Below are 11,592 nucleotides of genomic sequence, written 5' to 3' on the forward strand. Positions count from 1 at the left end.
AGTAAGAATTAGTAACATGGGACTAAATAAATTGCAGAATATTTTTATAGTTTTTGTGACTCTTGTTTGAAATATTGCTAGTTCTCTAATATTTGCTTTTCCCGATTAAAGGAACTTTCTCTTAAAATAACTATGATTTACAGAAATGAGATAAAGTATTTGTGAACAAATTGAAGCATTTAACTTTTCTCTCTAACCTGAACTCCCTGAAATTCAGGAAAGTCTTAATGAGTATTCTTTCTCTCATGGTAATTACAATTATTTGCGTAAGTTCAATAAGAATTTGTTCCCCTTGTAGCAGGATATCATTGGAAACATTGATTATTTTACCAAGGCTTTGACTGGAATGCCATACATGAGAGACATGCATGAACTCAGATATGATCAGACAGCTTTAAGGAACTAAGATTGACTTTATGGAGCCAATAGAGCCCCTTAGAAATGTTGGCCTGTACTTTGCTTACAGAGTTCCCAGCAGCCTTACCAGGTGAGTAAAGAATGTCATCCTGGCAGATGCAGGAACCTTGAGATATTTTGGTGACTTTGAGAAGAGGAATTCACCCAAGTCTATAGGTATTACAGGCATGTCTGATAGCAAGTGTTTGCCTTTGGCTTCTGGCCTAGAGAGGCTACTAAAAGTTCAATCTAGAGATTCCTTATAAAAATTTCCAGGAAAGCAGATTTTACAAGGTCTATATAATCAATCACTGGTTTTACTGAGCTTATTTTAAATAACTAGGTCAAGTTTATTAAAACTGGACTTGTTTTACACATGAATTAGTCTTGGGACACCTGGGTGGCTCAGTGGTTGAGTGTCTGCCTTCTGCTCTGGGCATGATCTGGGAATCTGGGATCCAGTCCTATATTAGGCTCCTTGCAGGAAACCTGCATCTCCCTCTGCCTGTGTCTCTCATGAATAAGTAAATAAAATCTTTAAAAAACAAACAAATTAGTCTTGGTTTGGCTATCTCTGAATAAAAATGAGGGTGATTATAGAGAGAAAATGTTTCAATAACATCTTGGTAGATATTAAATTTTAACATGATTTCCTGAATTCTTCTGGTTTCCTTAACTTATCTAGCTGTCACTCTTGAAACTAAGGTTTCCAATCTTCTTCCATTCTCTTGACTTAAAGTCATTGCAAACTAAAACTGCCCTTATGCCAGGACCTGTCCATCATACTTATATAGAGCTGTTCAAATTTATTGATGTTGTTTATTCTAAATGCAGATCAGACTTAAAAGATTTTCCTCTTGATAATGATGATGACAGTTGGGTTTTCCCCATTTGCCAGTGATTCCTCAAAATTAAGATATTGTTAAGGCTAGACATCAGACATGAAGGGCTTCTTGATGGTTTCATCCCTTAGCCACATTTGTTCCAGGAGCTGCCTCTATTGATGTAAAATTGCAAATTAGGGGCTTTAGCCAAGCATACAATGGCCACCTTTAACCAAGACCAATATGCAGTCACCCACAAATTCAAAAGATGGCCCTCCAAAACTAAATGGCTCTTGATACCCTGGCTGTGGCTCAAGGAAGAAACTGTGCTTTATTAAAAAAAGTATTATGTATATATGTATATACTCCAGATTACCACAAAATATGACAGGGTTATTAGAAGACATGAATACTCAAATAGGCACTTTAAATGATCCCTCTGTCTCCTTTAATGATCAGTTAAACTCCTGGATTGGAAGGAGTTAACTACCAAAGGACTCTTTTGGTCTTCTCTTTCTTCTCGTTATTCTAATTTATATTATATTATATTAATTATATATATTAGAGTAATATATTTATAAAATAATATATTTATTTTATATTAGATATATTTCTAATGATCAAGGTTGATCCATAGGTAGGGACTTCTCTACACTCCTATTCAACAGGAAGAAGTTACAGAAGATAAGACCTTATACTGTCAATCTTAAAGATTTAAAAGTCAAAAATGTGGAGAATAAAGGTAAAAGGAAATGTTGATAAAATTAAATTTCCTTACACCTTGCAGCCCATTGACAAATACCTGAAAGCAGCAGAGTATGACATTCCTCTTAGGATCTCCCAACTGTCTTAATGTTAATGTTTTGCTAAAGGCAAGAAGCAACCTTAGCTTGATAATAGCCACATCTCCAGGATCCTGTAAGTCTTCTTTAACATGAAAATCCTTTTGGAAACTTCCTTTATCTCTGCCCATCTATTCTCCCACCCTAACTTAAATGTATACAATGGATAGGTCCTCACAATACCAGTGCAGCTCTTTCTGCCCACAGGTCCTATCCCTATACTTTAATAAAACCACCTTTTTTGGGTAGCCCGGAAGGCTCAGCGGTTTTAGTGCCACCTTCAGCCTAGGGCGTAGGCTCCCTGCATGGACCTGCATGGAGCATGCTTCTCCCTCTGCCTGTGTTTCTGCCTCTCTCTCTTTCTCTCTCTGTCATGAATAAATAAATAAAATCCTAAACAAACAAAACCCAAAACAAATAAAGGCCCACCTGTTTTTTGCACCAAGAATGTCTCAAGAATTCTTTCTTGACTGTTTGCTCCTAGACCCTGACATCAAATCACATCATAAGCACCATAGGTTCCACTGAGCTCCCGTGTCCTTATTTTTTTCTACCTTTCTGTCTTTGGGTTTCTCCAAGAACCCCTTAAATTGAATCTGTCTTTTAAAGCTCTTTTAGCTATAATCTACTGTTATTCTGAAGTCCTGTTGATATGGTGGCAAGACATTAGGTGAAGGAAGGGGAAGTGTTCTATAATCTTCTGAATTAAATCTCAGTCTGTTAGTGGGCCTATGTTCCTGGGATGTGACTTTCATATGTATTTCTTATTTTTTTTCTCTCTCTCTTTCTTTAGGGAAGACAGGAAGGCCAAAGCTGGATTTAGCTAGTTGCCTTTTCCTCAGGTAGATATGGTTCTGGTAAAGTTGTTTCCCTTGGGAAGAAGTTCTTTTTCATGCTCTGAATATATTTCAAAATGCTTACCTTTCCCCTACTCCTGCCAGGACATGAGGGGATTTGTCCCTGATCTTCACCATGAGAACCTAGCTGGATTCCTGGAGGTAAAACCCATAAAAGTGTGCAGGTCTCTTTATGATTGTAGCCCCCAGGAGTTTCCCACTCTTATGCTACTTAGTCCAGACTAAGCCTTCAACACTTTGTCCAAATTATTTAAGTATTTCAATTGTTTCATGGCTATAATATCTTCTGCTCTAGGTAAGCAGATCTTAGTTGAGATTCTCTATATTAACCTTTCTCTCTGGATTTCAGGGCTTACTCTGGACTGCCTAATTCTCCAATCAGTCCAAGAAAAGTGGTTTATTTTCAGTTTTTCATGGAAGTAATGACTTTCAAGCTCTTTATACATTGAAGTTGAAAGTGAACTTCACAGCTTCTCTACCACTTACTGTTTGGATTACATTTAAAAGGAAACCTATAGCTTCCATATTTTTTCTTCTAAATTCTCTCTATCCTGTGCCATAAGATTAATGATGAATTTGTTTTCAATATCTTTAATTCTTTGCATTTTATTAGTCTCTCCTTTGGTGGTGGTGGTGTATCCTACAATTGTACATTTCAAAATATAATCAAAACATTTTTTACAAGCAGAAGTTACAGTTAAATATAAGCATTAAAGTATAGTTCATCATGTTTTGAAATTTAAGAACAGAAGTTTTTTTAAAAAGATTTTATTTATTTATTCATGAGAGACAGGGTGGGGGTGGGCAGACACACACACAGGCAGAGGGAGAAGCAGGCTCCTCGCAGGAAGCCCAATGTAGGACTTGATCCCAGGACCCTGGGATCATGCTCTGAGCCAAAAGCAGATGCTCAACTGCTGAGCCACCCAGTCATCCCAAGAACAGAAATTAAAACATGAGGAATAAAACAAAATTCAGGCTGTCATTACTTCTCATTTTATTACTCATCTAAATTTTATGGACTATTTAGCAGATAAATATTATTGACTGGTGACACAAGAAGCAATAAGCACTCATAGAAATAGATTAATAAATACTGATTTTTAAAAGCAATTCATCTATATAAACTCTTTATTGGTAGCAAATGATAAGGCTAAAGACTGTGTTGTTTTTATGCTACGGATTATTATGCAGATAATAAAATTCTAATTCTAAATTGTAAAAGAATGGGAATATGCAACTTTTATTTCTTCTCAGAGAGGTAATATTTTAATTTTTTATTTATCATTGTCCTTCTGAGTAATATATCCATATTCACTTCAGCCTATGGAATTTTACAACTAACTTTTGTACAGGTATTGCATTCATATAATTCAAAAATTATTAACATAGGGCATAAAATGTCTTCTCATCTTTATTTCTATTCTTTTGGCTTCTGTTCCTATGTATTCACTCTAATTAGTATTTAAGTACAAATAAAAAATCCAATATTTGCTCACAGATTTGCTTAGATTTTGGCCAAAGAATTAAAAGATTCCATTCCCATTAACTTAAATGGGGAAGTAGTGCAGATTTGTGCAAAATGTTCAGAAATTCTACGTTGGATATTTATGTTTCAGATTTCTATAAGATATCCAAGAAAACAGATTGCATAGGCAACTGGGCATGTTGATGGAGTCTGCCGTAGAAAATCAGGTTAGAGACATATTTTTGAGAGTTATCCTCAGTAATCAGATGGTAGTTAAAGTCATGAGACTAGATGAGATCACAGAGAGTGTCTTTGACAAAGAGAACCAAGCATTGAGCACAGGCACTATGACATTAAGCATGAGGATGTGGGGCAAGCTGTAGAGACTGAGATGGGAACAAGTACTAGGGAGAACATTAGGAGAGTGTGATTTCCTGGAAGCCAAGGGAAGAAATAACTTAAGGAGAAAGGAATGATCAGCTGGATGATTATTTGACTCAGCAACATTAAAGTCATTAGTGATCCTGACAAGAGATATTTCAGTGGAGAGAGGGAGGGAAAAGTCATGTTGGAGTAGGATCAAGAAAGAATGGAAGAAATAGAAATAGAGATATCAAATATGATAATTTTTGTTAAGATATTATTTTTATCTTCTAATCTATCAGTTCATTCTAGGTGATCCTCTAGCTTAATTAAAGTGATGAGTGAGCTGATGATGGCTACATAATCTTTACCTAGAATACTCTCTCTAGAAAAATTTCTGCACCTACAAGGTGCTTTCATAACTAGCCTTCTGCCCAGACTGCTTCCTCTCCTGGACTCTGTCCTTATGTCTTTTATGCAGCCCCTTTGTATCTTATGTCTCTTCTGCTGCCTCAGGAGACAGTATTTTCCAAGCTCTTAGCAATTGCCTCTCTTTGCTTTCAGGGATTACAGTATTACTTTCCCCACAAGAGATAATGTTTGTCCTCAATGGCTTATTTTTAGTCATATCTGCATCATATCTAGAAATTCTTTGACATTGGTGGCATAATAATTTTATGCCATAAAAAATAATTTTTACATAATGTCTAAGACTGATGTAATTTCTCCACTAATTTTAATCATTTTTTAGTCTTTGTTGTTTAATTTGTAGGAGGAAGGCAAAGACATAATGATCATCTATGTTCATGCCATATTTCCTGTAAATTTGGCTCTATAAAATCATATTTCCATTACTAGATAACTGATCTTGGGCAAGTTAATAAACTTTTCTAGAACTCTGTTTCCTTATCCATAAAGTGAGTGATGACACAGACAGGGTTACTGTGAAAATTTAAATGCTTGGCACAAGTTAAACTCTCATTAAGTTTCTGACACTTTGAAAACACAGAAGGATATTCAAGATATATGAGCATCACTGTTTGTTATTGGCAGTCCTAAGGGCATCTTTAAACACAGGGAGAAGACAGGTTGATTGAACATACATGCAAAGAAACATTTTTTTCCTTATTTCAGAGAAGCATTGGGAGGAGGTACAAAGAGGTACATTTTATTGCCAAGATTTAAAAAAAAAAATAGTTCTGGAAAAATTTGCAGAATTTTTGGTATAAATAGGACACATTACATAATCATGTTATGAAGATTAAAAACATGATAGCAGAGGACCAGGAGGCATACTGCTCTTGGATTCTGTGATTAAAGGAAACATTTTTGTGTAGTCCTAAAATTAATTTAGAGTACTTTCCATGCCTTTAGGCATATGACAGAATAATGTAAGGTCACAAGCTTTAAAGATAGCAATCATCACTGAATCCAATTTCTTCACGCTGGCTACAATTTAGTTGTTTTTCCTTGAAGAACTGTTCTAATTCAGGGAATTAATAAGCAAAGCATAGTATTTAAATCTTCCTGCCTTACAAATTATATTGCAACTCTTCAGTGAATGTAGAATACTAGCAAGATTTATCTTTAATTAGAGAATCTTAGAAAAATAAAAACATAGTACATCTTGTTTTTAAATTTTAAACATCAAATGACCCCAAAAGCTGATTTCTGTTTTATTCAACATATTAATTCATTTTCTAACATCTTTAGGAAGACAATTTTGTTTTTAATGTCAACAATATGAAACAATTTTGAAACTGAAAGTAAAAATGTTTGTATTGCTGTATTTATAAATATTACTATATCATGGTTATGAGAATCTGATTTTTTCAAAATAATTTTACTTTTAAAAACAAAACAAAAAAAAACAAAATAATTTTACTTTTAAAGTTTCAAAATATTTACAAGTGAAAAAGTTAGGAAAAGGAAAAGTGGAGAAAAATGGAGATTCATTCTTTAATCTATTTAGCAAATATTTATGGAATGGCTATTCTCTGCAAGTTCCTAAACTATGCAAAAGGACTTACCATTTTATGGAAAAGCCAGTAAATAAACAGACAATAAAACAATTTTTAAAATGGCTGTCTCAGAGGTAGTTTTGGAAATAAGAAGTCTGAGACCCAGACAAGGGAAAGCAAATTAAATGTGGGTACATAGTGATGGCTTTCCAGATCCTGTGCTGCATGTTAGATGTGAAGGATGTGGGAAGGGCATCAATACAGAGAGGAACAGCTTTTGCAGAAACTCAAGATGTGAGGAAATTGGTGTAGTTGGAATAAAGAGTAAAAGGCAGGGAATGGCAAATTTAAAGCTATATAAGTAGAACCCTGATCAAGAAAAATATTTTTTGAACAAATGCCATATGATTTTAATTCATATGTGGATTTAAGAAACAAAACAAACAAGCAAAGGAAGAAGAGAGAGAGAGAGAGAGAGAGAGACAAACAAGAAATAGACTCTGAACTGATAGAGAACAAACTGATGGTTACCAGAGGAGAGATGGGGGAGGAGGAGGATGGGTGAAATAGGTCATGGGGATTAAGGAGAGCACTTGTCCTGATGAACACTGGGTGACATATGGAATTATTGACTCATCACTATATTGTATACCCAAAATTAATGTAACACTTAATATTATGTGCACTGAAATTAAAGACTTTAAAAGTAAAGAAAAATGTTTTTTTATTGCAAGGAGTCTTGATTGAATCCTTGACAGGTAAAAGTTAACTTGTCAGTGTCTGATTACTGAAAGAGCTGCTTCTCTGACAGATAATGGCCATCCTAGAGCAAAACAGCCTGATAATGGCTGATAGGTCAAGATAAGAACCAGAAGGTGATCATATAATTCAGCAACATAATGTCATTAATAACCTTGACAAGATTTAAAACAGATCCCATTAACCAAGTCAGAGAAGTAGACCAATGAACCTAGAAGAATCTCTAGGTTGTATTAAAGGCCTACCTATGGTTGATAACCATGAAAATAAAAACTATATAAAGATACACACTGTAGATGGAGATTTAAAAAATCATTGAGGATAATAATCTAAGTTCTTACTATTTTTTTAAAAAAAGATTTTATTTGTTAGAGAGAGCCTGATCAGAGGGAGAGGCAGAGGGAGAGAGAGAAGCTGCTGAGCAGGGAGCCGTACATATGCTGCTGGGGCTCCATCTCAGGAGTCTAGGATCATGACCTGAGCCAAAGGTAGACACTTAGCCAACTGAGCCACCCAGGTGCCCCTCTGTTTTTTCACTATTACTTTTCTTACTATTAAAAACTCTTTCCTAAAGGGGTTTAACTACGGATTTCTGTAGACGAGGTCTAAACTGCATAGGCAGCTTCATCCTTAGAATTCAAGAGTAAAGTCTTGTATGATACTGAAAGTAAACATCATCTTCAAAAAACATGTGTTTATCCATCTTCAAAGGTAAGTCATAGGAAGAAATGGTTTGTGGAGGCTTTGTTGGTAACAGTGATGTGGTCACACTTGCTAGCTAGTGAATAATCTGTCTCTCAAAACTCAGCAAGTACATAATATAACTTAGGGAGTAATTAGTTGTAACATGTCTAAAAGGTTGGTGACAGAACACTAAGATGGCAGCTCAAATATATAAAATGTTAGAGGTGAATGTACATTAAGTAGAAGTCTTCAAAGTAGTATTCATGCATGTTACAGGGTTTACAAAATGGTCAACAGATCCATGAGAAGGTTAAACAAAGTGTTCTAAAATACACTTCTAAAAATACACATATGAGTTTGTATGCATACATATACACCTACACGCATGTGAATATATATATGTATACACACATATTTATTTTTATCTGGAAAAAATATTACCCTTTACTACCATTTAATGCAGAAATTTACACTGACTTCTTAATTGGTCCATGGACAAATAGCTGCCACCCTCTAGGAGAAGGCTGATATACTAATATATGAAGGGTCTGGCATAGGCATCCTTATCTCCTTCTCTTTCATCATATTGCACAGATTTCTCTTTACAAATAGAGTCATTCTAAGCAGACAGAGGACAAACAACTATTCAAAGATTAGGAAATACAAATGAGCAAATCTATTCAGGAAGGTATGAACTATCCAATGCTATAGGAAAGTAGGGAAAATGCATATGAGTGAGGAGATGCAGTGGAAGTACAATTATAAATGTTGTGGTATTCATATTAAGGCATAATTTTTCCACCATTATATGTCTCTCCATTCAAGAAGCTAGTGGGCTCTGTGCTTAGTGTTTTGGGGGTGGAAGAGATATGGAAGAGAAGAAAACAGGACAAACCCAGTAAGTCCTTTTAATTTTTTATTTCCAGGACTTATATGCATCAATTAGGGACAGGATTCCTTGTATAAACAATATATATTGAAGGAAGCCAAGGGGAACAAGTAGGCTCCTATCTATGACCCCGTAAATAAAAAGATATCCCTTGAACTGTAGAGAGAACAGACAGCAGAGATACATAGAGGATGGAGAGGGAGGAAGGGGAAAAGTGAGACAAACATGAAGACAGAAAGAGAGAGGTATTGGTGCATCTTGTGAACAGGACAGCCTTTTGGCAGATCACACAGGATCTAGCAAGTCAACACAGAGAGGTGAGTGGTGTGTCTAGGAAGATGGAGCCCTGGACAATATCTCCAAATTACTGTGTTCCATCTGGCACAGAGTAGTTCATGTCACTGGACCTGGAATAGTCCAACCAACTGGGTGATATTTCATTGTCAAACTATTGTAGCAAAGCCAAGGAGTATATTGTCCTTCCCTCAAGTCTTGCCTTGACACTGCATAAAACTCTAGTACTGTAACAAATCTCTGGGAGGTGAGTATGGGGAGTGGTGATGACCCTCAAAGGAACTGAGATGTTTCATCTACAATAATAAAATAGAGATAGAAATTAAGTTGAATTATGGAAAATTAAGTTGATTTTGAGATTAGATATTTAATAGTAATTGCATTATTCTAATAGAGGAAGTAACTGATAACCATTATAGGAGTTTAAGTGCAGGAATTTAGTATCATGGTTCTTTTCTTTTTTTGTTCTTTCTTTCTTCCTTTTTCTTTTTCTCTTTCTTTTTTTTTTTTTTGTCTTACAACAGTGTATTAGAAAGAATGTAGACAGTTAAAAAAAAAAAAAAGTCCCCACTGTCATCAACATAAATTGAGGCTTTTGGCCTGGGACAAGCTGAAACCAAAAAAGAAATTTAAAAAATCCAATAGTGTATCAACATTATTTTCACTTTTCTGCTATACTGACAGTGCAGATACAAATTTGGTCTAAATGTATAGACTCTTAAGCCTTTCTTCACCCTCCGTCCTAAGAGATGTAAAAGTTTAAGGGTTAAACAGTATGAAATGTACAGGCTTCAAAATCATCCATGTTAGGGCATTTTTGCTAATTATGGCTAAGATACATCTGCAACACTGACAAATGATTACTTACAATAACATGAAGTAAATTTTTTGAGAAATAAAACATTAGTAGAGTAATCCTGGAGGATATACCAGAGGAACAAGTTACCAGTTAAGGTATCAAACAATTTGTTTGTGTCCATGTTCTAAAATCCAAAATTTAATTATCTTTCTTCTAAGCCAAGAGCTTCCTATCATGTCAGTATCTATGTTATGAAGTAATGGAAACTGGGATGAAATGTTTTTATTTATCATAACTTCTGTATTAATTGCCTAGTACCTGAACAGCATCATGGAAGTCTGGGAAAAGTTCATGCGTAAGGTTATTGCCTTAGCTGACTTAAAATTGCCCCCATTCAATGGTACTATCAACCTTTAGTGAAGCCCTTAAAAAAACAAACAGGTTGAAAAAGATTAGGAGAGGCAAATATAGCATCTGTCTTTAGAGCTATCAACTCAGGAATTCTCTCAATTATGAAATCTTGCAGAGAAGTTATTTTTCTTTTTCAAATTCTGGTGATGACAATATTCCTTACTCCAGAGCTGGCATTTTTACATCATCTCTGTCTTGTGAACCATCATCTGCTCCATCTACTTCTGATAAATCTGCATCCTCATCACCACTCCTGTTGTTCATCATCTCAGAGGAATGATCAAAATTAGATATGTCTTCATCTGAATCATCTTCCCAGTCGTTCCAATTATTGAAGTCCACACTAAGTCAATAAAAGTTTTGCCCTTTCTTTTGTTAACCTTGATCATGACTGGCCAGATTAACCTTTTTGTAAACAACATAAAATCGATCTGTCTTGGGATGCCTGGGTGGCTCAGCAGTTGAGCATTTGCCTTTAGCCCAGGGTGTGACCCTGGGATCCAGGATCGAGTCCCACATCGGGCCCATGGCAGGGAGCCTGCTTCTTCTTCTGTCTGTGACTCTGCCTCTCTCTAGCTGTGTCTCTCTCGGATAAATAAATAAAATCTTTTAAAAAACCTGATCTGTCCTTTAATGCTTGGAATAATTTGGATCAATCCAGAGAAAAAGATCAATTTAATGTAAATGTTTAGATTTATTACTTCCTCGAAAATAACTGAATATAAGTTTGGATTTTTCAAAATTTACATTAACATCTTACTGTCTTCAACACAAAATTTAATGAAGACGACGTCCCTTCAATCATACCACTTTGAAGAAGCATGCGGCATGGTAAACCCAGCAGGGGTACAGGTGAATGGGTGGGGTAGGGTATCTCTGACTCCTCTGGCTTCCCTTAGGCGATAGCATCAACAGGCTTCCTGTGGGTCCCCAGAATGCATTGTGGGGAGAGCACCAACTCTGGTCTTGGGAGAGGAGAAACATCTCAGCATCACAGTTCTCTATAGAAGATTATCATGGAGGAGATATGAGAAGTTAAAAATGG

The 11,592-nt window shown here is 35.6% G+C and overlaps 1 pseudogene; it reads right to left on the bottom strand.

Moving 5' to 3' along the window:
- Positions 1 to 10,706: 10,706 nt before the first annotated feature.
- LOC129512318 (prostaglandin E synthase 3-like) lies at positions 10,707 to 11,377 on the bottom strand (annotated as a pseudogene).
- Positions 11,378 to 11,592: the final 215 nt, after the last annotated feature.

Source organism: Nyctereutes procyonoides, unplaced genomic scaffold, assembly GCF_905146905.1.
Source record: "Nyctereutes procyonoides isolate TBG_1078 unplaced genomic scaffold, NYPRO_anot_genome, whole genome shotgun sequence".
NCBI classification, from domain to species: Eukaryota; Metazoa; Chordata; class Mammalia; order Carnivora; family Canidae; genus Nyctereutes; species Nyctereutes procyonoides.